The sequence below is a fragment of the Stenella coeruleoalba genome, assembly GCF_951394435.1.
Source record: "Stenella coeruleoalba genome assembly, chromosome: 8".
Lineage (NCBI taxonomy): Eukaryota > Metazoa > Chordata > Mammalia > Artiodactyla > Delphinidae > Stenella > Stenella coeruleoalba.
The window spans coordinates 33,123,947-33,147,434 of NC_137154.1; the positions used below are offsets into that span (position 1 = coordinate 33,123,947).

General features: G+C 34.7%; 1 long non-coding RNA gene across 2 annotated transcripts in view; it reads left to right on the top strand.

Moving 5' to 3' along the window:
* The window catches only part of LOC307190731, a 409,690-nt gene extending 386,797 nt beyond the window's left edge, over nt 1–22,893 (top strand). The window contains exons 4-6 of one of the 2 annotated variants that reach the window (XR_013829527.1): nt 11,365–11,479; nt 17,582–17,726; nt 22,775–22,893. This is a non-coding gene — a long non-coding RNA (uncharacterized lncRNA). The remainder of the gene's footprint in view (nt 1–11,364; nt 11,480–17,581; nt 17,727–22,774) is intronic. The other variant, XR_013829528.1, reaches the window with a different exon arrangement.
* The last annotated feature ends 595 nt before the right edge of the window (nt 22,894–23,488 follow it).

A 23,488-nucleotide genomic window follows, 5' to 3' on the forward strand; every position in this document is an offset into this window, starting at 1 on the left:
CATTTTATCATTTATTCTTAATTATAAGTATTAAAGGTATAAATATTCCCATTTTGAATTTAGGTTGTTTGAAACAGGTAAAATAATTTGGCCAAAATCAAATAGCTGATAAGTTTTAGAGCTGAAATTTGGATTCAGATATATTGATACTAACTCTCAAAACAATTTTGGCTCTGATATGTGAAAAATAAATACAAACGTGTGTGCGCGCACACACACACACACACACACACACTACTTACATATTCAAACAGGGTTGGCAAACATTTTCTATAAAGTGAAAATTTCTCTGTCATAGCAACTCAGTGTTCCCTTTGAAATATGCAAGCAGCCATGAACAATATGTAAACATAAGAATATGGCTGCGTTCCAAAAATACTTTATTTACAAAAAAGTTTGAAGGCCAGATTTGGTCTCTGAGTGGTAGTTTGCCTACCCTTGGCTTAAAATATCATAAAAAAGTAATTAAAATGTTAACATAATGTAACAAGGAATAATCGTGTGATAGAGAAGCAAGAGAAAAGCAGTAGTTTTAGAAGGACAGAATAACAAACTACCTAAACTCTTTGTAATATTTTACCTATGGATTATGCAGGTTTCAAGAGAGTGGCTGTAGTGCATTGAATTAAAAAGTAACAGGAACCCAACAGAGACAATATCCATAGTGAACTAAACTTAGAAGATGTCAGGGACATGTAACCAACATGAAGAAAAGAAATTTTAAAAGTTCTTGTGGTAAAAATGTAATTATTTAGAATCTAAAGAACCACGTAATTTCAACAAATGACTGCTTCATATTATGGCAGGATCACAGGAGGTATTGTCAAGTCACTATTAATATTCTTTCTCTTCAGACCAAGGCGAAGTAAAAGAGACTTTATTTATACTCTAACCTGAAGCAACTGAAAACCAAAATATGAAACAATGTTTTTTTAGACATTGAATATCATGTAGTGCAGAGAATAATCCCTGAGAGAGCAGAAACTAATGAAATAAGTCCTGCAACTGTCCCATTTTATTGCCTGAAGCAAGTTCCAGGCTGCAACAGAGGTAGGGGAAACCTAGGTAGATCCTAGTGGTCTTGTTTAGTTGAGAAAGTCAGAACTGGGTGTCAAGGTCACTAGAGTTTGCTTTGCAGAATACCATAGAAAAGAAGGCTATACAGAGAGAGCTCCAGAGATCTGCAAAAAGGTCACCTTAGAGCCCTTAGCTGAGAAATGATCAGCAGGTAATGGTGAGGAAACCATCCCAGGCCAGTGAAACAACCGGTAAGAATTGTACAGTTGACTCTTGAACAATACAGGTTTGAATTGCATGGGTCCACTTGTATCAGACTTTTTTCAATAAATACGTGCTATAGTACCATAGGCTCTACAGTTGATTGGATCCACAGAACCATGGATGGGTATGAAGGGCTGACTGTAAAGTTATACACAGATTTTTGGCTTTATAGAAGGTTGGCCCCCTTAGCCCCAAGGTTGTTCAAGGATCAACTGCATTACCACTTAATCTGAAACAAAACCAGAATCATAAATTATTATTTTTGCTACAAGCCAAAATGTAAAAAAAAAAAAAAAACAAAAAACCAACCAAAACACCTCATGATTCACAAGGTATTAAGTACAGTACTCAAAAGGGTTTTGACTCAGTAGTCGGCAAAATTAGTCCTAAACTCATGGCTGCTCTGGTCTCATGTAACAGATTTTAAAAACAAACCTCCAAAGGCTCAACGTTTTTCAAAATAATTTAACTGTGACTCAGAACAAGACTGAGGATGTTTATAGCGTTATGAAAATACCCAACACCAAGAAAACAAAATTCACAGCAGCTGTATGTAATGATCTGTATGTAAAGAAGCAGGCAATCCATAAGGAGGTGAAAATTTAATCAATGGAAACAGACCCAGAAATGACACAGATGATAGAACTAGTAAACAGAAAGATGAAAGCAATTATTATAACAATACAACTATAACCTGAACTATATACAGTTCAAGAAGTTAGAGGAAAGATTGAACATTTTGAACAAAGAATATGAAAATATAAAAAAATGATCTAAATCAAACTTCTAGAGATGGAAAAAATACCATCTGAAATAGCAAATACAATAGATGATATTAAAAGCAGATCAGCCACTATAGAAGAAAATATTAGTGAACTTGAATACATAGCAATAGAAACTATTTAGAATGAAATACAGAGCAAAATAAGACTAGGAAAAAACCATAAACACAGCATTTTACGTAACAGTTTACAGTATTTTACATAACAGTTTATTATTTCCGGAAAGCAAATCAATTTGAGGTAGTTCCTTCCAAAAATATCAAAAGAGCAAAAGGTAAATATAGGCAAGAGAGTAATATAAATATTTTGTAATCTGCTTTCATATTGACTTGGAATTTGCATTGTTTGTTTTTAAGGTTAAATTTATTCCAAATTACTTTGTCAGGATGTTTATAATCTTTCAGAAAGAAAAATAGGGCATTTCTTTCATGTTTAGTTATTGAACTACTGAATTTTTCCAATAGAAATATTTTCAAATTTGAAATATTTTCAAATTCAGTTGTTTTCAGCACTTAATTTTGATAACCTTTATGCTCTCAATAAATGCTGAGATATTATGAGTAACATCTGGTTATTTTTAGCAGAACAATAAATAATATCCCCCAGTTACTTATTGAAAATTCCTGGAGCAATCTATGTAAAATGTTCTGAATATGAAATTGGCCCACAGAGCCAGTGGGCAAGATTTGCTTTTTTCCCCAAAAATGTTAATTCTAAAAATTAAATTCAAATATGGAATCATTGCTTCTTTCAAAAACAAAGAAAAAAGTTTCTCTTTTCTTCTTAAACCATCGAGAGGTATTGAACCTACAGTTAAGATAATAAACATTTGATAAGTTTCCTTTTTTTATGAAGCTATATTCTTTGCAAATATAATGTGGAAAAAGTGATCCAAAGTAGAAATATCAATGTTATTGCTTTTAATAGACAGCTATATCTGAAAGTGAAAAATTTTAAAGTGTGGGCCAGGATAGAAATTATTTTTGTAAGAATAAATTATATTCATATTTAATCCATAGATACCCACACAAATTAATAAAGATTGAAAAAGTAAAAGGAGTATTCAAGATGGCAGCATAGGAAAATCTCAAATTCACCTCCCATGGACACAACAAATTTACAACTACATATGGAATAATTCCCTTTGAAAGTAACCTCTGAACTGAATGAGCAGAGTCTCCACAACAAAGGGTAAAAAGACAGCATTGAGATATATAGGAAAAACAGAGATATAGTCATGCTAAAGAAAAAAAACTACACACCAGCCTCAGCAATCCACACGTGGGAAAGATCACAAAGGTAGAGTTATTTCTCCTGAGGAGCGAGATATTCGAGCTCCACATAAGGCACCCCAACCCTTAAATCTGGCACAGGAGAGACGAGCCTCTATAATAGCTGGTATTGAAAACCAACAGGGAATAAGTCCAGGAAGACTACACAACTACAAGGAATGGAAAATCCACTCAAAGTGCGTGAGTGAGCATGCACTCACTTGACCTGAAAACCTGTGCAAAAACAATGAATTGAAAAGCACATGGACCATAGGTAAAGGAGATCCACTTACTAATCTTGAAGCATCTGACAAAGAGGAAGGAACCAGTTGGGATGCTCCCTGGAGACTGAGATGGTGACAGGAGCCATTTTAAAATCTCTAACTTGCTACTACCTGTGCTGGTGGTCACTATTTTGGAACTTTCCATCTAACCTGTTACTGCCAGTGGACACACCCTAGTGAGAGCTTTGCTCCCTCCCAGGTCTTGGCCAGGCTTCACAGTTGGCCAGGTGATAACCCTTGCCACTAGTGCCTGGCAGCCATTGAAGCCAGGCCTGCAGCCTTTCCAGGGGTCAGCCCCCCCCCCCCCAGCACACAGCAGCAGCCCTGACACAACAGGAGAACACATACAGCCCACCTAAGGGCCAGCCCTTGAACTCCTGGCTCTGGTGGCCAAGTGGGTTTGCACTTCTGAGCCCCATAGGACATCTCCTATATAAGGCCACACCATCAAGACTGGGAGAGGTAGCTGACTTATAAAAGAGGTAGCTTACAGAAACGAATATAGAGAATTAGGCAAAATGAGGAGACAGAGGAATATGTTTGAATCAAAAGAATAAGATAAAACCTGAGAAAAAAAAATAAATGAAATGTAGATAAGCAATCTTTTCATAAAGAGTTCAAAGTAAGGTTTATAAGCATACTTACCAAACTCGGGAGAAGAAAGGACAAACACAGTGAGAACTTCAACAACAAGATAGAAGATATTTTTAAAATACCGAACAGAAGTTATAACTGAACTGAAAAATACACTACAGAGGTTCAACACCAGATTAGATGAGGTAGAAGAACAAGTCAGTGAGCTGGAAGACAAAGAAATGGAACTCACCCAGACAGACCAACAAAATAAAATATAAAGAACTAAAAATTATTTTTTTTAAATGAAGATATCTTAAGGGACCTTTTCGACAACATCAAGTGGAATAACATTCACATTATAGGGGTTCCCGAAGAGAGGGATAAAAAGCCAGAAAATTATTTGGAAAAATAGTGGCTAAAAATTTCCCTAATGTGGGGGAGGAAACAGGTATCCAGAACCAGGAAGGCCAGAGAGTTCTGAATAAGATGAACCCAAAAGGACACATACCAGGACACATTACAATTAAAGTGGTAAAAGTTAAAGATAAATAAGAATACTAAGTGCAGCAAGAGAAAAACAATGTGTTACATACAAAGGAAACACCATAAAGCTATCAGCAGATTTTTCAGCGGAAATCTTACAGGCCAGAATAGAGTGGCATAACATACTCAAAGTGCCAAAAGAAAAATACTTCCAACCAAGAATTCTCTACCCAGTGAGGTTATCATTCAGAATTGAAGGAAATATTAAGAATTTCCCAGATAATCAAAAGATTAAAAAGTTCACCAACACTAAACTGGCTCTACAAGAAATGTTAATGGGACTTCTTTAAGCTGAAAAGAAATGCCGCTAATTAGTAGAAGGAAAACATACAAAAATAAAAGTCTCACTGGAAAAAGTAAATATATAATAGGTTTGGGTCAATCACTTATAAAGCAGGCATGAAGGTAAAGAGACTAAAGCAGTAAAATTAACTAAAAATTCCAACAATTATTTAAGGGATGCATAAAAAGATGTAAAATGTGTTATCAAAATTATAAAACATAGAGGAGTAAAAAGTTTTTAAAAATCTCCACATATTTGGAAATTAAAAATCAAATCCAAAATTTGTTTTATTTACAAAATATCCAAACTTCTATTAAGATTGACAAGATTGATTTTAAAAATCAGTGAAGACACAAATGAGTATTAAAAAAAAAAAAACAAAAAAAACAAATGAGTATTATTGTACTTTGATCAACAATTGTGTAGTATCTAGAAAAATCAAGAGGTGCATTTATTTTTTGCTCTTTTTTGTGTGTGTGCCTGTGTATTGATCTCATTTGTACCCGGTTGGGCGTCTTCCCAAGGGCAGTTTTCCCAGAATGGGTGTCAAACCTACATCATAAAGGCTACTGTCACTGTGACGGTGGATGTCTGCAAACTCAATCTACTGTGTTCTTTCCTTCTAAGAGGGCTCAAAGGCCACTGGTTTGGGCCCTGGTATAGGAGAGGGAGGATGACAAGGAGGTACGACAAGTAAGCCTAGTCTTACTATTATGGAGTGAATTGTTTCCCATCAAAATTCACATATTCAAGTCCTAATCCTTAGTACCTCAGAACATGACCTTATTTGGTCTGGGAGTTCAGTGGAGAAAATGTGCAGTTTTTTTTAGGTTTGTACTCCAGAAAATATCTTGAATATGTGCACAACGGAGCACGGAGAACATCTTTGTTGAAGCACTGCTGATAATAGAGAAAAAGCAAGAAATGTTTAACTGTTCATTCATAAGGGAATTAATAAATATTTTCATAAAATCGGTTTAAGTATATGAATGCAGATAAGAATATATTTCATGAGTGTAATGTACAGAGAAAATGCAAATTGAAAATCATATAACAGGATGATAAATGATGTGATAAAAATATAAGATAGCATGAAAAAATTAAACACACAGACCGTAATATATTCCATCCTTCATAGAAATAAGATATATTTTTCACATTGACATCTCTGAATTCTGAGATTTTAAGTCATAATTTAATTTCAGAGTGTTTTTATTTTAGGTAGTACATGACATGATGGTATATCTTATATTTGGTGTGTTATATTTGATAAAATAATATATTTATGCATATATACATGTAGATTAATAGTGGGAAAACATACATGTCTATGATAAACATATATTTCAGGATACTAGTTCCCTCTAAGGAAAAGAAGATATATTTAGAAATAATAGTAGCAAACAGAATAGAAATTCAGTATCTCATTCTTTGTTATACAATTTCTATATTTTCTCTGTGCTTGACAAATCTCAAAATGTTTTAAAATGAAAACGTTAGAGGTAGAAACCTAGGACTAATGAAAAATCAAGAAGGCATATTTCTCATCATGAAAGTTAAAGTACTGAATAGTAAATTAAATAATTATTATTAGCAAAGAGGTAGCATACCAGTTTGTCAGAGGAATGAATAAAACATAAAGATTCAGACTAAAGCCAAATGACTAATTGTTATTATTTACCTTCTTCCCATACCAAACATGAAGTCATATGTCATCATTATAGAATAAACCTCTGTGATAAAAGAACAAGTTTGAAATTTGTTTTGATTGAAGATAATCATGGATATTGTGTATCGTTTCCAAGGTTTATGTGTGTGTGTGTATACATAAATATTGCGAAATCTTGCTAAACAATTGACATTTTTACTTTTTTTTTTTTTTTTTTTTTTTTTGCGGTACGCGGGCCTCTCACTGCTGTGGGCCCTCCCGCTGTGGAGCACAGGCTCCAGACGTGCAGTCTCAGCGGCCATGGCTCACGTGCCCAGCTGCTCCGCGGCATGTGGGATCTTGCCCGACTGGGGCATGAACCCGTGTCCCCTTCATCGGCAGGAGGACTCTCAACCACTGCGCCACCAGGGAAGCCTAACATTTTTGCTTTTAATTCACAGTTTCAAGATGTGGAGAATTTCCAAATAAGACTCTTTTTTTTTATAAGTCTCATGGTCCTAAAGGAAATTAAATAACTAAAAATAATTGAATGCTTATCTTTCGTATATTTTGATACCTCTAGCAAGGATTAGAATATGGAGCACTTGCACCCAGATAAGTCTGGGTTAGTGTCAGCCTGTTGTTTCTAAAACAGAAATATCAAATGGAGGTGGAAACTGTTTGGCTGCATACTTTTGGTGATGGGGAGAATGCAAGTTGGACGAATTAAGTATAAATTGTTGATGACATATATACACTGGTGGTTCTTGCTATCTGAGTGACAAATGTGTAGGCAAAAAGGTTCAAAAAGACCAGTGCAGATTCCGTGGACAAGTTCTTTATCTTGAATATAGTTTGGCTTTTTCACTTTTTGCCTCTGCACATTTAGGCTGGAGATGAGGGCCTTATCTATAAATGGATATAATAATAGCAATACCTATCTCACAAGTTGTTGTTAAAATTCAATGTGAAGTATGTAGGACAGTGTGGAGTATAACATGTACTGAACAAATATTAGTTACACTTAGCGAAGGAATGAAAGGTCATTAAACCCTTTAAAGCACCTTTTTCCCCAGATGTTTCCACCAAATTACCTATTTCCTGAAATTTTCTTATTACTCTTTCTTCTTCTTTTATGGTAATGACATTTGAAAATTAAAATAATCTGGAGACAGAGTATTTAAAGAAGTAATTAAGTTAAAATGGGATCCTTAGGCGTAGCTTATAATCCAATATGTCTAGTGTCCTGAAAAAAGAGGAAATTAGGACACAAAGGGAATATCACGTGAAGGCAGAGGGAGAAGAAAGCAATCTACAAGCCAAGAAGAGAGGACTCAGAACAAAAACCCTATCAACAATTTGATCTCAGACTTCTATTTTCTAGAATTGTAAGAATTTAAATTTCTGTTGTTTAGGCCACCCAGTCTGTGGAATTTTTATGGCAGTCAGAAAATTAATATAGTAGATAACTTTAAAAACTACTACTGAATGGGATGCAGTTATAAGTCCATTTTTAAAAATTTTTATTGGAGTGTAGTTGACTTACATTGTTGTGTTGGTTTCAGGTGTACAGCAAGGTGTATCAGTTATACATATATCCACTCTTTTTTAGAGATTCTTTTCCCATATACGCCATTACAGAGTATAGTGTAGGGTTCCCTGTGCTATACAGTAGGTCCTTATTCTTTATTTTATATACAGCAGTGGCTAAAAAGAATGAGTAAAGTAAAAGATTTACAAAGCCTAACCTGTTTCATTGTTTGACATATACAAAGAAGAATTTATAAGGCAGCCATTCTCTCCTGCTCATTCAGCACCTTTCAAAAGTGGAAGCTCTGATTGAGGGGGGACAAGGTGGCAGAGTAGGAAGACCTGGGCTTGTCTCCTCCCACAGACACACCAAAACTACAACTACATATGGAACAACTATCTCTGAGAATGACCTGAAGACTAGCGAAAAGGTTTTACACAGCTAAGGATAGAAAGAAGCCACACTGAGATGAGTAGGAGGGGCTGAGATATGGTCTGGCCAGGACCCACACCCCTAGTGTGGTGACTCAAACAGGAGAGGGAGCTCTGTCTCCAAATACAGTCACATCTGAGGTACTGGGGTCAGGTCTTCAACATATAAATTTGTTGGGAAGGCACAATTCTACCAATAACACCTTGCTAAGAAAATCATATCTTTCTGTTTTGCATGTGCTTTTAGTTTGCTGAGGCTTGTTCCCAGCTAATAAAATTAGACATGCTGAATATCAATTGTATTTGCCTACAGTTACTTGGTTAGATTATTCCAAAATGGGATAAAAGAGCTACAGCACTGTCAGAACTTGGCTTGAAGGCTTGTCTTTGCAGCACATTTCCATTTCCTAAACTAGGATAAGAGCACAATCATTTTTTAAATCATTGTGGTATTTAACACTGACATTTCTTTTCCAGAAGATTATTAATTTACTTAAAAGAGTTTTTATACAGGAAAAAAAAAAAAAAACCCAAACCAGTAGTTTCTCACAAATACACTGTATAATGTGATATAATCTATGGCAGGAGTCATGCCTTCCTTTTAATTTCTATTCCAGCTACCCTAACCTAGACACTATTTATAACCCTCCTGATCAATGATCAGTCTTTTAGCTTACTGCAATCAATCTGTCAAGAAGAGAGACAGCATTCCTGTCTTTAATGCCTTGCAGTGCAAATACTGTAAGGTCAGGGTTGTAGTGCCAGAGGATTGAAGACATATTTAGGAGGTAAAATCAATAAGACTTGTTGACTGAATAGATGGAGTTGGGCACAGAATAGGAAAAGTGTCAAGGATAACTCCAGGTTTAAATGTGAAGACATTTATTGGATCATTTTCCTTTCTCTGAGTGAAAGCCCTTTTCCCCTAAATGAACTGGAAGTTACTTTTGCACAAAGACTATAGCATAGATTTATTTAATCCCCTAAAGCTCTCTGCTTATAATAGGCACTCAATTCATGTTGGATTAATGAGCAATGCATACAATTCAGGGACTGCGGTAGTTAAAATAATGGTGCTCCAAAGAAGTCAAAGTTCTAATCCCCAGAACCTATGAATACGTTACCTTACATGCAGAAGAGACTTTGCAGCTAAGGATCATGAGATGGGAAAATTATCCTGGATGATAATCACAAGGGTCCTAAAAAGTGGAGAAGGATTCAGAAGAGACAGGGGGTGATATGATTACAGAAGAATTTAGATTGATGTGATTTGAGAACTCAACTCCATAGTTGTTGGCTTTGAAGATGGAGGAAGAGGGCCATGAACAAGGAATGTAAGCAGCCTCGAGAACCTGGAAAGGGCAAGGAAACAGATTTTCCCCTCAAGCCTTCAGAAAGGAATGTTTCCGTGCCAGCATTAGTGAGACACATTTCAGCCTTCTGAACTACAGAACTATAAGATAATAATAAATTTGTGGTGTTTCAAGCCATCAAGTTTGCAGTAATTTAGCCATAGAAAGCTAATGCAGGGAATAATGAAGTCCTCCAGTGATCCAAGCATTCTCCCTGCAATTAGCCAATCGTTTCAATCTATTGACTAATACCAAGGCTTAAGTACTCACCTTTATGGCTTATCGAATTATTATACTAAATCTCCAAGGAGTCATGCATCTTAATTTTAGTCTATTTTAATTCCCAGAGTTTTTAACGAGCCAAATTTACTAATGTATATTTTACTTTTATTTTTCTTTCTCATAGTGGCACAATGGGAAAAAAAATAAAATGTGTAATTGATGGACAAAACAAGAAAAGCCAAGAAAACTAGTTTATGTGCTTGAAAAATATAAGTTGCATTCTGAATTACCTGAGTAATATTCCATGATACATATTGTGAATAAATAGTTTGTCAGTGTCATAATTCTTTTATAGATAAGTACTTATATTTTATATGCATTTATTTATTCATATATGTATTTTAAAACTTATTTGACTCCTTGAAATTTGAAGATTTTAAAAAATCAAATAAAAAACTATTTTTTAATATGTTGATTGTAAACATCCAAAAAAACTTATTACAAGTCTGTGTTCCAAAGCCTGGAAATACAGATGTATGGATTACTTATTATTTTGGAATTCGTAACAAATCATTTAAAACAATTTTTTGTTGAGCAAAGGAAGAAAAATGGGTCCCAGTTTTATTTCAGAGATTGAATGATAGGTTGAGCTAATTCCAATGGTATTTTTAGTCATCAGTTATAGAGATACGCTTTATAACTGATAACTTTATAACTGATAACTGTTATAACTGATCTCTATATCTGTTATCTCTATATCTCTATAACTGATATATAACTGATCTCTATATCTGTTATCTCTATATCTCTATAACTGTTATAACTGATCTCTATATCTCTTTATAACTGATCTCTATAACTGATACGCTAATTCCAATGGTATTTTTAGTCATCAGTTATAGAGATACGCTTTATAAATGATAACTTTATAACTGATAACTGTTATAACTGATCTCTATATCTGTTATCTCTATATCTCTATAACTGATATATAACTGATCTCTATATCTGTTATCTCTATATCTCTATAACTGTTATAACTGATCTCTATATCTCTTTATAACTGATCTCTATAACTGATACGCTAGAGATCAGTTATAGAGATTTCTTACCTTGTGAAGAAATTGAAATCTAATTACAACCTGGTTCCTTGCCTCTAGGTGACGCAGACCGGTTATTCCAACAATGACTGAATCACAATGGTCACTCTGTTTTCAGCGATTGTACATCAGTGAAAAACATTTGATTCTTGTTCTGTACTAACAGATTTGGTAGGTAAGTTGAATCCTATAATCTATTAACAAGTGATCTTTATTACAAATGTTAAAATGGGATTGTGGTAGTTTGGCAAGATGTTATCATTAGGGGGAACCACATAAAGGGTACATGGTGTTTCTGACTTATTTCCCAAACTGCATGTGAAGATATAATTATCTCAAATTTTTTAAAAAAAGTTTAACTTAACAAAAAACAGGATTGGAGCAGAGTCTCTATGTGATCTTATTTAGGTATGACATTTCAAACTAACTAAATTTGACCTTTGATCCTCCTATTTCACAAGTTGCATGCTTGCCGAATGAAAAACAGCTGGAATCCAGAGAAAGCCTACATGCAAACCCCACAAGGGTAACCTCTAGTAAATGGAGTAAAACCTTTGGTAAATGCATGGTTTTACTCAGCAAGTTATAGCACAGATGGCAGAATGAAAAGTTACTATATTTACAGAGGGGCATCTGTTAAATTACATTTAACTGGATCTACAGAGTAAAAATTTTCTTTCCTCACAACCTGTACCAAATTATTGCCAATTCTCTTCACTCCATTTAGCGTCTCTGTGTACTTGGCACATTTCTGAGTTTTCATCATGAAGAGCCTTAATTGTAAAATACATAGAAATGATTTTCACAGATTCATTAAACTGAGGTAGAAAAAGTATTGAGCCGGGGCTGAGAGAGGTCACTGTCCCCATGGTGCTGTTGACTGTGCAATAATCCAGGCAGGGATTGGGGTGCATGGCATCTTAGGAGATGTACACCTGCCTGTGTGTAGTATGCCTTCCTCCCCATATCTTATTGTCACTGAAAGTAGAAATTTAGAGTCAGCAGAATTTTGAGTGGCTGAATGCCTGAAGATTTGAGGCATGTAGATCTGATGTTTTTAAGCAATGATTCTAGATTATCAGAGAGTTAAAGAGAATAGAGCCTGGCCTACGATAGTTTCTCATACTTTTTACTGTATGCATGAAAAAAAAAACAAAACAGCTGCAACTTTAACTCAAATCAAGAACTTTCTTTATCAAAGTGATGAAATCTCAATCTCTGGCTATCCAAGAAGGGATAAATTTGAAATGGAAAAAAATGATACCTTTGTGTTAATATTAGCAATACAGAATTCCATAGTCCTGGAATTTACCTTATTTGCTGTAAATACTTAACTAAAGTAAAGTTGATATGCTTTTATGGATTGGGTAATTTTTTTTTGTATTCTTAAAATAAATAAATGAAAAGAAAATCTAATTCAATGGTTTGAATTGCTACTTAAAGACTATGTACATCAAAACTACCTGGTAAGCATTTTAACAATTCATTTTCCCCAGTGATTATCCTCTAAATGTTTGGATTTATTAGATTTGCGTTGGACCACATTATCTGTATTTTAAAATACTCAACAGATAATTCCAATATGCTGCTAGGTTTGAGGATCACTGCTTTAGTTCTACCTTCAAATGTATTTGTTACTTCAATGGCTTAGAATGTCCTTCGATCAGATCATATGAACTGATCTTGTGACAAAGCTCTACAAAGTACAGTGTTTGGTTTTGGTCCTGTTATGGAGTCATCGAATCAGAAAGTTGCTACTACTGCCCCAGACCAGGAAATTACCAACAGTGGTCACAGTATATTACTGCACTGAAGTAGGTAACTCACAGAGGAATAGCCAGATCTCTGACCAAAAGGCCATGCATCTGCCTGCTGCAGCCAGAAAAGCTTTCCTACAGCACTGAAAATCTTATATGCGCCCCTTTCACTGGTGGCATCTAATCAGAATTCTTCTGACAAGAGATTCTGGGAAATGAAGTTTCCTATTTTGCCAGAACAAAAATTGCACCAGGCAAAAAGGGCTTTATTCAAGGCAATTTCAAGAGAGGAAAGAGACTAGAGCTCAGTCTGAATTCAGCTCCATTGAAACCAGGGGCGGGAGAACTCATACAGAGAGGTGAGGAGAACACAGGCCATGTGTGTTTCCTAACTGGCTTCACTCAAAGGAAAAGTAAGCATATTGTCTTTGACAAAAGACAGTTTCACAACTGGAGCAAGATACCCACTGAAAGTTAGGCCTCTCCCCTCTCACAGGGACTGGGAGATAGTGGCAGTATCTTCCTCGATGACCACATTTCAAAGAGATGCCTCCCAGGTCCTTGGGAAAGACATCCCTTGCCCGAAAAACTGGAGAGACTTTCAAAAGATTTAAATCTCAAATGGGCAGAGAAATGGTTTATAATGACAAGCTTTTCTAAAGTAAATGCTCTAAGAAAATGGAGGTCAGTGTCCTAGAGTTACAAAGAGGCGTGTCCAAAGCTTAGTCAAGTTGAGCGAAATGTTAAAATCTTCTTGGACAAATAAATAAATAAATAAAATACATAAAAGGATAAGCATTGTGCTGATTTCCAACTGCTTATCTTGCCCCCTTCCTTACCATCAAGGACAAGGATTCTAAAATCTTTTGTGATAAATTTCTCCCTCAAGGACTCATTAAAACACTCAGCCTCTCGCATACACACACACAACTATTTGTCGTGTACTTACTACACAAAACACATTTTATAGTGTATGGTGGAATAGATGTACTCAAGGTACAGTCATTATTAAGCTTTTTTTGAATACTATTATAAGCAATTACTGACGATTGTATTCCACTTTAAAGAGAGAAATGTTTTAAGAACATGTAATTAAAATGTTTAATTTCAAAGGTGGCACAAGGCCTAGGTTTGAATTCCAACTACATTACTTACTAACTTGTGTTAAGACACTTAACACTTTTCTTTTTTTTTGCCACACATAGAATTTTAAAGAAAATTAGTCATAAGCACAAAAGAAACTCTGAGGTGTGCAGAGGTCTGTTGCAATGGGAGTTTAACGCATCATCTAATATGAATAGATCAACCATAATCTTTCTTAATGATTTCAGAAATCCTTTTTTTGTTTGTTTTTTTGTTTTGTTTTGTTAACATCTTTATTGGAGTATAATTGCTTTACAATGGTGTATTACTTTCTGCTTTATAACAAAGTGAATCAGTTATATGTATACATATATCCCCATATCTCTTCCCTCTTGCATCTCCCTCCCTCCCACCCTCCCTATCCCACCCCTCTAGGTGGTCACAAAGCACCGAGCTGATCTCCCTGTGCTATGCGGCTGCTTCCCACTAGCTATCTATTTTACATTCGGTAGTGTACATATGTCCGTGCCACTCTCTCACTTTGTCCCAGCTTACCCTTCTCTCCTCCCCATATCCTCAAGTCCATTCTCTACTAGGTCTGCCTCTTTATTCCCGTCTTGCCCCTAGGTTCTTTATAACCTTTTTTTTTTTTTTTAGATTCCATATATATGTGTTAGCATACGGTATTTGTTTTTCTCTTTCAGACTTACTTCGCTCTGTATGACAGACTCTCAGTCCATCCACCTCACTACAAATAACTCAATTTCGTTTCTTTTTATGGCTGAGTAATATTCCATTGAATATATGTGCCACATCTTTATCCATTCCTCTGTCAATGGACACTTAGGTTGCTTCCATGTCCTGGTTATTGTAAATAGAACTGCAGTGAACATTGTGGTACATGACTCTTTTTGAATTATGGTTTTCTCAGGGTATATGCCCAGTAGTGGGATTGCTGGGTCATATGGTAGTTCTATTTGTAGATTTTAAGGAACCTCCATACTGTTCTCCATAGTGGCTGTATCAATTTACATTCCCACCAACAGTGCAAGAGGGTTCCCTTTTCTCCACACCCTCTCCAGCATTTATTGTTTGTAGATTTTTTGATGATGGCTATTCTGACTGGTGTGAGATGATATCTCATTGTAGATTTGATTTGCATTTCTCTAATGATTAGTGATGTTGAGCATTCTTTCATGTGTTTGTTGGCAATCTGTATATCTTCTTTGGAGAAATGTCTATTTAGATCTTCTGCCCATTTTTGGATTGGGTTGTTTGTTTTTTTGATATTGAGCTGTATGAGCTGCTTGTAAATTTTGGAGATTAATCCTTTTTCAGTTGCTTCATTTGCAAATATTTTCTCCCATTCTGAGGGTTGTCTTTTGGTCTTGTTTATGGTTTCCTTTTGCTGTGCAAAAGCTTTGAAGTTTCATTAGGTCCCATTTGTTTATTTTTGTTTTTATTTCCATTTCTCTAGGAGGTGGGTCAAAAAGGATCTTGCTGTGATTTATGTCATAGCGTGTTCTGCCTATGTCTTCCTCTAAGAGTTTGATAGTTTCTGGCCTTACATTTAGGTCTTTAATCCATTTTGAGTTTGTTTTTGTGTATGGTGTTAGGAGTATTCTAATTTCATTCTTTTACATGTAGCCGTCCAGTTTTCCCAGCACCACTTATTGAAGAGGTTGTCTTTTCTGTACTGTATATTCTTGCCTCCTTTATCAAAGATAAGGTGACTGTATGTGCGTGGGTTTATCTCTGGGCTTTCTATCCTGTTCCATTGACCTATATTTCTGTTTTTGTGCCAGTACCATACTGTCTTGATTACCGTAGCTTTGTAGTATAGTCTGAAGTTAGGGAGCCTGATTCCTCCAGCTCCATTTTTCTTTCTCCAGATTGCTTTGGCTATTCAGGGTCTTTTGTGTTTCCATACAAATTGTGAAATTTTTTGTTCTAGTTCTGTGAAGACACTTAACATTTTTGAGTCCAGTTTTTTTTCATACATGTTGTCAATTGGATTAAATTAGACTATATGGAAAAGTGTCTGGTACACAATTGGTTCCAGCTAAAAACAAGTTTTTATTCTTTTTTTTATGGAAAATGCCAATTATAATTGGTTTTGAAGGGTGAATATAATTTTAAACAGAGCTATGTTGGGCTTTCTATTTAAGTTTAAATAATAGGCAATTTAGATTCTACTTCTTTCAGCTGAGGTTTAATAAACTAAAAAAGAATCTGTTCAAAGGTTGGTAATTTTGGTTGCATTCTCCTTTTTATTGATCTCTATCACTCTTTGCAGATTGGAATTTTAATTTTGAAGGTACCATATGTTTGAAAGTTATATTTGTTAAGTGTGGAATATTAATTGATTATTATTCTCCAAAAGAGAAATAAAAAGTCTAGATATTGACCATCTTTTCATTGGGATAACAAATGCTGATCATTTTAAATAAAAATACTTAAATTTAACCTAGTCTAGCTCTTACTTTGGGTTAAATCCAAAATAATTCTGTCATGGAAAAGCTGTCATTTACCCCAAATATGTACTTTCAGTTATAAATAATAAATGCAGAGTGGAAATAATAAATAAATCCCTTTCAAACAATATTAACCTTGATAAGTTGTCTTGTTTCAAATTTAGTTGCAATACAGATACAGGAGTTTTGCAAAGGATGGATTGAATATTGACTCTGGTAGAGTAGGAGAGAAAACTGTTAGATACAATTTTAAGTATTAAAAATATTAACAGAAGTTTAGTGTATAAGCAGGACCAGCCAAACAATTATAAGACATGATGAAAAGAACATTATTTTGGGAATTAGACACAGGATTACAGAGCAACTGTATAACCATTAATAATAATAGTACTGATAAAAGCTGCCCTTGCTAGCATGTGTTGAGTATTTGCAATGTTCCCAGAATTGAATATTGCTCTATAGTTTTATATGTATTACTTCAGATTTATTTTCAGCTATGTGATCTCAAGCAATTTTCAGCTTTCTTGGTGTTGAGTTTCTTACCTGAAAAATGGGGCATTGATTGGACTGAATGGCTCTTTCCAAGATATCAAGTGCTCAAGTGCTTATTCTTTCTGCTGAATTTCTCATGACTGTCTAGGCAAATATATCCCTAATTCTTCCAATTCCCTATTTATATATATATGTATATATATATTTCATAATCCAGCTTAACATATCTTAATTATATCAGTTAGCATAATTTATTTATTTTTTATTAATAAATTTATTTTATAAGTAAATTTATTTATTTATTTATGACGTTACTCGACAGGAAGCTAGTCACAAGTACAAGCCCATCACACAGCAAATATTCTTTATTTGCATTTTGGTTGCTTTTGGGCTTCTTCTAGCTATCCTTTCAGGCTTTCCTCTGAACTTCTTTTGACCTATAATAATAGGTTTTTCTCCTCTTCTTTCAAGGTTCAACACATTTGCACTGGAAATAAGAGTTATCTTTCTATAAAGTTTAATTCTAAACCTGGTTGCTGAAGCAGGCATGCTGCTATAACCTCACTTGATTCTTATTATCCCTGGAATGGAAATGTAGAATGCAAATCAAAATAAGGTAGGTGACTTATTAGATTGGAACCATTTTACAGATGAGAAGATTGAGGCCTATTTGTGGAAGGGTGCATGATGTGTGTAGCTAGAACACAGAGTGTTGGTAATGAGTTGAGGGTTTTTTGGCTGGAAGGGTAGATCTGAGCCAGAATATGGGGATCCTACAATGTCTTGCTAGAAGTTTACACAGAAACACTTACAGTATATTAGATATTTCAGGAGATCTCAGGCTTAAAAGAAGCGAAGTGGGGAAGTGCTAGATTTGAGGGAAAAAGATATGGACTAGGAACCTGTTCTTCCTAGATTCTGTACCTCTGTCTCCAATACTGTCTTCGTTTTGCTACTGTTGTAGTTTAGTGCTGCTCCGAGGCTACAACTCCTGCCCCATCCCTGAATTTATCCCTTTTTGCTTCAGTCTATTTCTGTTCTGTTGAAACTCTTTTCCTGGCTAATTTTGTCAACATCAAGGGACTAAATTTCTCAAAGGAAATATTTTGCCATAAGAGGAGCAAATGACTGCCATCCTGGTAGAGTAATATTAGGACAGTCAACATTGGGTGGGGCATATACTATAGTGGCTTTCAAGTGTGTTCTGTGTCCCTACTTTAAAGTACTATTCAAGAAAAACAAGCTTTAAAATTGTTAGAGATTGCAGAATTTGAGACTTTCAATCTTGACTGATTATATGTTGGCTATACAGCAATAATAGAAGATAAATTTAGAATTATATGTTTAAATAACATAACTGTATCTCAATACATGTGATTAAGATACATGGATTCGAAAATTGAAAAAGTAATTCTCATTTCTGTTTTTCTTGAACAATTTTTTCCTCTGTAATGATTATTGGCAACATCTAAAATCTGAAGAGGATTCATACATCAGTCGTATAAAAAAAGGATTGAAGGGACATACAATTTTTTATACTAAGGAAGAGAAAAAGATGTGATAATCCTTTTTAGGAACGTCAAAAATAGGGACCGGAAAACATTTATTTTTCATCTTGGGGAGTTTCTAAACATAAAAGACTGAGAAACCATCTTAGGACAACATACTTGGGGTAGGCAGAATTCTAAGATTACCTCCAATGATTAATGCCTTTGTATAATCCCCTCCCCTTGAGTGTGGTCAGAACCTGTGACTTCCTTCAAGCCAGTAGAATATGGCAAAGATGATGGGATAGTCATCCCGTGATCTTAGGTGACTGGAAGGAAAGGTCCTCCTGCTGGCCTTGAAGAGGCAAAATAATATGAGTTCTTAGAACTGTGTCAAGCATTTTGTAAGGGTTATTTGTGTTAAATAAAGACTGAGTAGATTACTCAAAATATATTTCAAAAGCTTTAGGTTTCCTTTCCCATTTTTAGTTCTTCTCTACTCATAAATTAGTTTCTTCAATCACAAAGAAGTATGAAGTAAGATAAAGTATTTAGGCATTCTTCCCTTCAAGGTTTCTGCTTTTTGTACTATGTTCACAGCTGGTTTTGTTCAGGCTATTAGGCGGTATGACACGTGGGAATGGATAATGCGCCGTGTCTTCATTTCAGCAGATTTTTAAGCTCTGGATTGTTCATAATGATTAGTTGCACCCCCAACATTTATTAAATAATTGGCAGCAGCAGTGAATTTTGTATAGATGATTTTTTTAACCAGAAAAAGATGACTTTCGGAATTTCATTATGCATTGTCATTCAATAACAAGTGTCTTAGATTCTTTATCTGATTATCCCATTTTTCCAAAACAAATAACACTAGAGGAATTTAGCTTTGGCAGTATTAAGGGATATGCTTGTCAGCTCCTTTGTGGTCACATTTCAAAGCCATGGAAAGGTGTGTCCTGAAACATTAAACATTGGACAATAGTCAGATAATCGTAAAGTGGGTAGAAATATTTCCATTCTAATTCTTCCTTAGTATTTGTGTTGTCTCTACTGAGTTTTACAAAAGTAAGCCGGGGGCTGGCTCTGGGCAAAATGTCAAGTTCAAAATCCTCAGCCTGTCATTCGAAGCCTCCACATTTTGTCCCTTCTCTAGCTTTCAAACCCAAGTCTGATTATACTCTCGTGCCCCAGGTGTTTTTAGTCCTACTGCCTTTCAGGTTATCCTCTGAAACCTTGTTCCCCTTTCTTGCCTCTGGCTCTTTGCTCAAGTTGTTACTTCTGCCTAGAATATTTCTTTGTCTCTGTGTAAGTAATGCAATTTTTTTCTCATGTCCTCTCACATTTACACTCCCTAAGATGCCTTCCCACGTATACCAAGAATTTTTATATACATCTCTTACTTCTCTGTAATATATTTTCCACTTCTATTATGAACTTTATGATGATCTTTGAATCAAATAATTTATTTACATGAGTTATTTGTGTGACTGTGAGCTCCTGAGGTTCTATATCTATTATTATTATCATTATCATCATCATCTATGGCAATGCTGTATACAATGTTTCGTAAAGAGTATATATACATCATGTTTGTTGAACTGAACCCTATTGAAATTACTAAATCATCTGGATTTGAACGCCTGAAATCATATATTGTTTTAATCTTTATTATGGACAAGTCAACCTTGATTTGAATTTGCTTCACCTGTAAAAAGCAAACAAACCAGCTACATTAAAGAGATAATGATGTGAAAGTAGTCAGTAAACTAAAAAAGCAATACAAGCACCAGTTTTTGAAATTTCATTTTTTTCTCCATTTTTCAGTGCTTTCTCTCTTTTTGTCTACTCTTCTGGCCAGATTCCACATCTTGAATTTTTTCTTACTTTGTTTACTCCACTGTTAACATTTGCCTTAGCTGTTTCTTAATAAAATAATGTAACCTTTACTTGGAAATCTATGTCTATATTTCTAATTTAAATAACTTATTTAACATTTAGGAGTCCACTGATATTTCTACACATACGTGCTCCTGTTAAACAAAAGGGTAACACCATTGTAATAATCAAAATAAAAAAGTAATATATGATATTGGAATAGTAGAGAAGTGTTTAAAGGACAGGACAATTTGTGGTAATAGCTGCAGGAAGGTGAGACTTATAATCAGACTATGAGATAAACTGTGATTTATAGAAAGATAAGAGATGAAGCTGACTGAAAGTCATTGAGGAATTTCATTCTCTAGCTTTTTGCTGGTTTTTCCACTCCTTTGGTAGTGTTTATGAGATTGTGTTCTCAAGTCAGCCTACAGAATTTAAGTTTTAGCTTTGTAACTGTATGTCCTACATATGTATTAATTCTGTGACCTAAATCCAAATTTCCATCACCTTGAAATGGTGATAATAATACATAAATTCTTCGTAGGCTTGTTGAAAGGATCAAATAAAAGAAATTGTTTAGTCCTTACCACACAACAAACACAATACATGATTAACATTATTATAATTATTTGTCTAATCATTGCATTGGATATCTATATCTCAAAGTTCTTTCTCTAGGTTCATAGATTTTACAGTAGGGCAAAAATCGTTATTTAAGCAAATTATCCTTAATTATTTTAGAGAGCAAGTGAAGCATTTTATATGGTGATTCAATATTTTTCTCTATTGTACTAGATGTAAGTTAGGAATTATCAAGCAAAATATTTTTTAGAGTAGGAATATGGATACATTTCACTACAGTGTGAATCATTTAGACTACCTTATTTTTCTCTTCTTTCATATTACATTCATATTTCCATTTTACTTTTTTAATAATGATTGCAATCAGTATATCAAGTTGAAGAAATTTAGGGGATATATAGACCAGTCCCTCAACTACTTATTATTTAATTATATTTAGAAAAGAAGTTTGGGGCAGAAAGGAAATGGGAACTAGAGATCAAGCCATATTTGGATTTCTTATGAATTTACTTTATATGTATTATCTGTTTTCTTCACCATTACTAACGATTGCTTTGACACCACAAATTGACAAGTTAAAAAATACCATCTTCAACACTTATTAGCTTTAGGATCTTGGCTTCTGTGTACTTCAGATGCAGAATCCTGATTGCAATGAGGATAGTAATTATACCTCCTTCACAGACTTGTTGAAATGGTTGAATAAAATACTGATGAAAAAAACACTTGCATAATCTCAGAGTGGTTGCCACATAAGTTTTCCTTCTAATTGTTATTGCTGTTGTTGTTGTTATATCAAAGAGAGATGCAAGTCCCCCAAAAAATGGATGGAGAAAATATTTCCTTAAAATTTTTATTATTAATAAGAATTCTGGGTAAAATTATTTCTTTGTGAGCTAAGTGCTGGGAAAGAAGCTTCTTTCTCTAGGAACATACATATCTTCTCTAATGTTTCTCTTTTTACTTTGCCATTAAAAACCACATCTGCTTTGGCAACTGTGTAAAATTTTAGGGCCAGCTTATTCTTATTATAGTCTCTCATTCCTCTAGTCTAAATATAAATTTGTAGTTCCAATAGTCCTGTTTTTTAGCTCTTCTGTATAGTTTACTGTTTTCGTTGTGTGCATTTATACCATTTATACGCGTTCATTTGTCAAATATATATTGAACGCTGCTATATACAACATTTTGTGCTAGGTGCTTGGTGGTTCAATGCAATGATAAGAAAAATTACCAAAAAATCAGACAAAACAAAACTGCACTCATAGAAATCATTGTCTCATCGAGGACATTAACATAAATGAATAACCAGATAAATCAACGTAAAGTTCCAATATTAATTACCACAGACAGCTGCATGGTGCTACAGGATCATTTAACTGGGTAAATGACCTATTTAAGGAATCAAAGAAATGATATGGGCATAAATAATCCAGCTGATGCTACTCTCCTTTATGGTTTCATTTTTATTTCCTAAGCCTGAAAAGTTGGCTGCTCCAAGGAGCTGAAGAGATCATGAGAACTATAGGCCTTTCCTGAGGGACAGAAAAAAAGAAAGAAAGAAAAGAATGATGACTGAGCTAAAAGTCTGAAGGAAAAAAATGGATTAACAAAGCAAACGTGTGTGTGTGTGTGTGCGCGTGCGTGAGAGAGAGAGACAGAGAGAGAAAGAGAGCAAAAGAGATAGATTGAGAGAGAGATGCATTTATTCCAGCCACTGGGAACAGCATGTACTACCAAAGCCATGTGGGAGAGGGAGATGGAATAGTTCAAGGAAATGAAATTACCGAGTATGGAGTGCATCCTGTGAAATAAAGTGTGGTGGTCAACAGGTAAGGCCAAGAAGAAATAGGGACTTTGGGCCGTTAAAGGGTTATGTGAGTTAGGGTAGGTGGGCTGTGGGTAGACATGTCAGGTTCACATTCTGAAAGATCACTCTGAGGGAAACCATGAAAACAAAGAGAATCCCCTTCAACAGAGGAATAACTAGAAAAACTGTGATATATCCTAATCATGGAAAATAATGTAGCTTATAAGAATATGAAGTAGATATCATTGACTTATAGGAATATTCACAAGTTATTATTTAGTAGAATGAAAAATTCAGAAAATTATCTATGATATAATCACAGTTGTATAAAACAATGGCAAAAAACATATGTGTTTATATGTGTGTATATGGATATGTATATGCATATTGTTTGTAAGTGATCACATGAACATGGAAAATAAGAAAGTTTTATACATACCAGCAGGTCTACATGGGTTACCTGAGGGCATATAGGACTGATGTGTATGGAGAGGAGGGTGAGGCAGGAAATTCATAAGAGCTATAAAGAAAAAGACTGTGGTAGAAAACAAAATCATTTATATTTAGTTTCTTTATATTGGGTTTGCCAAGAAGTTCGTTCAGGTTTTTTGTAAAATG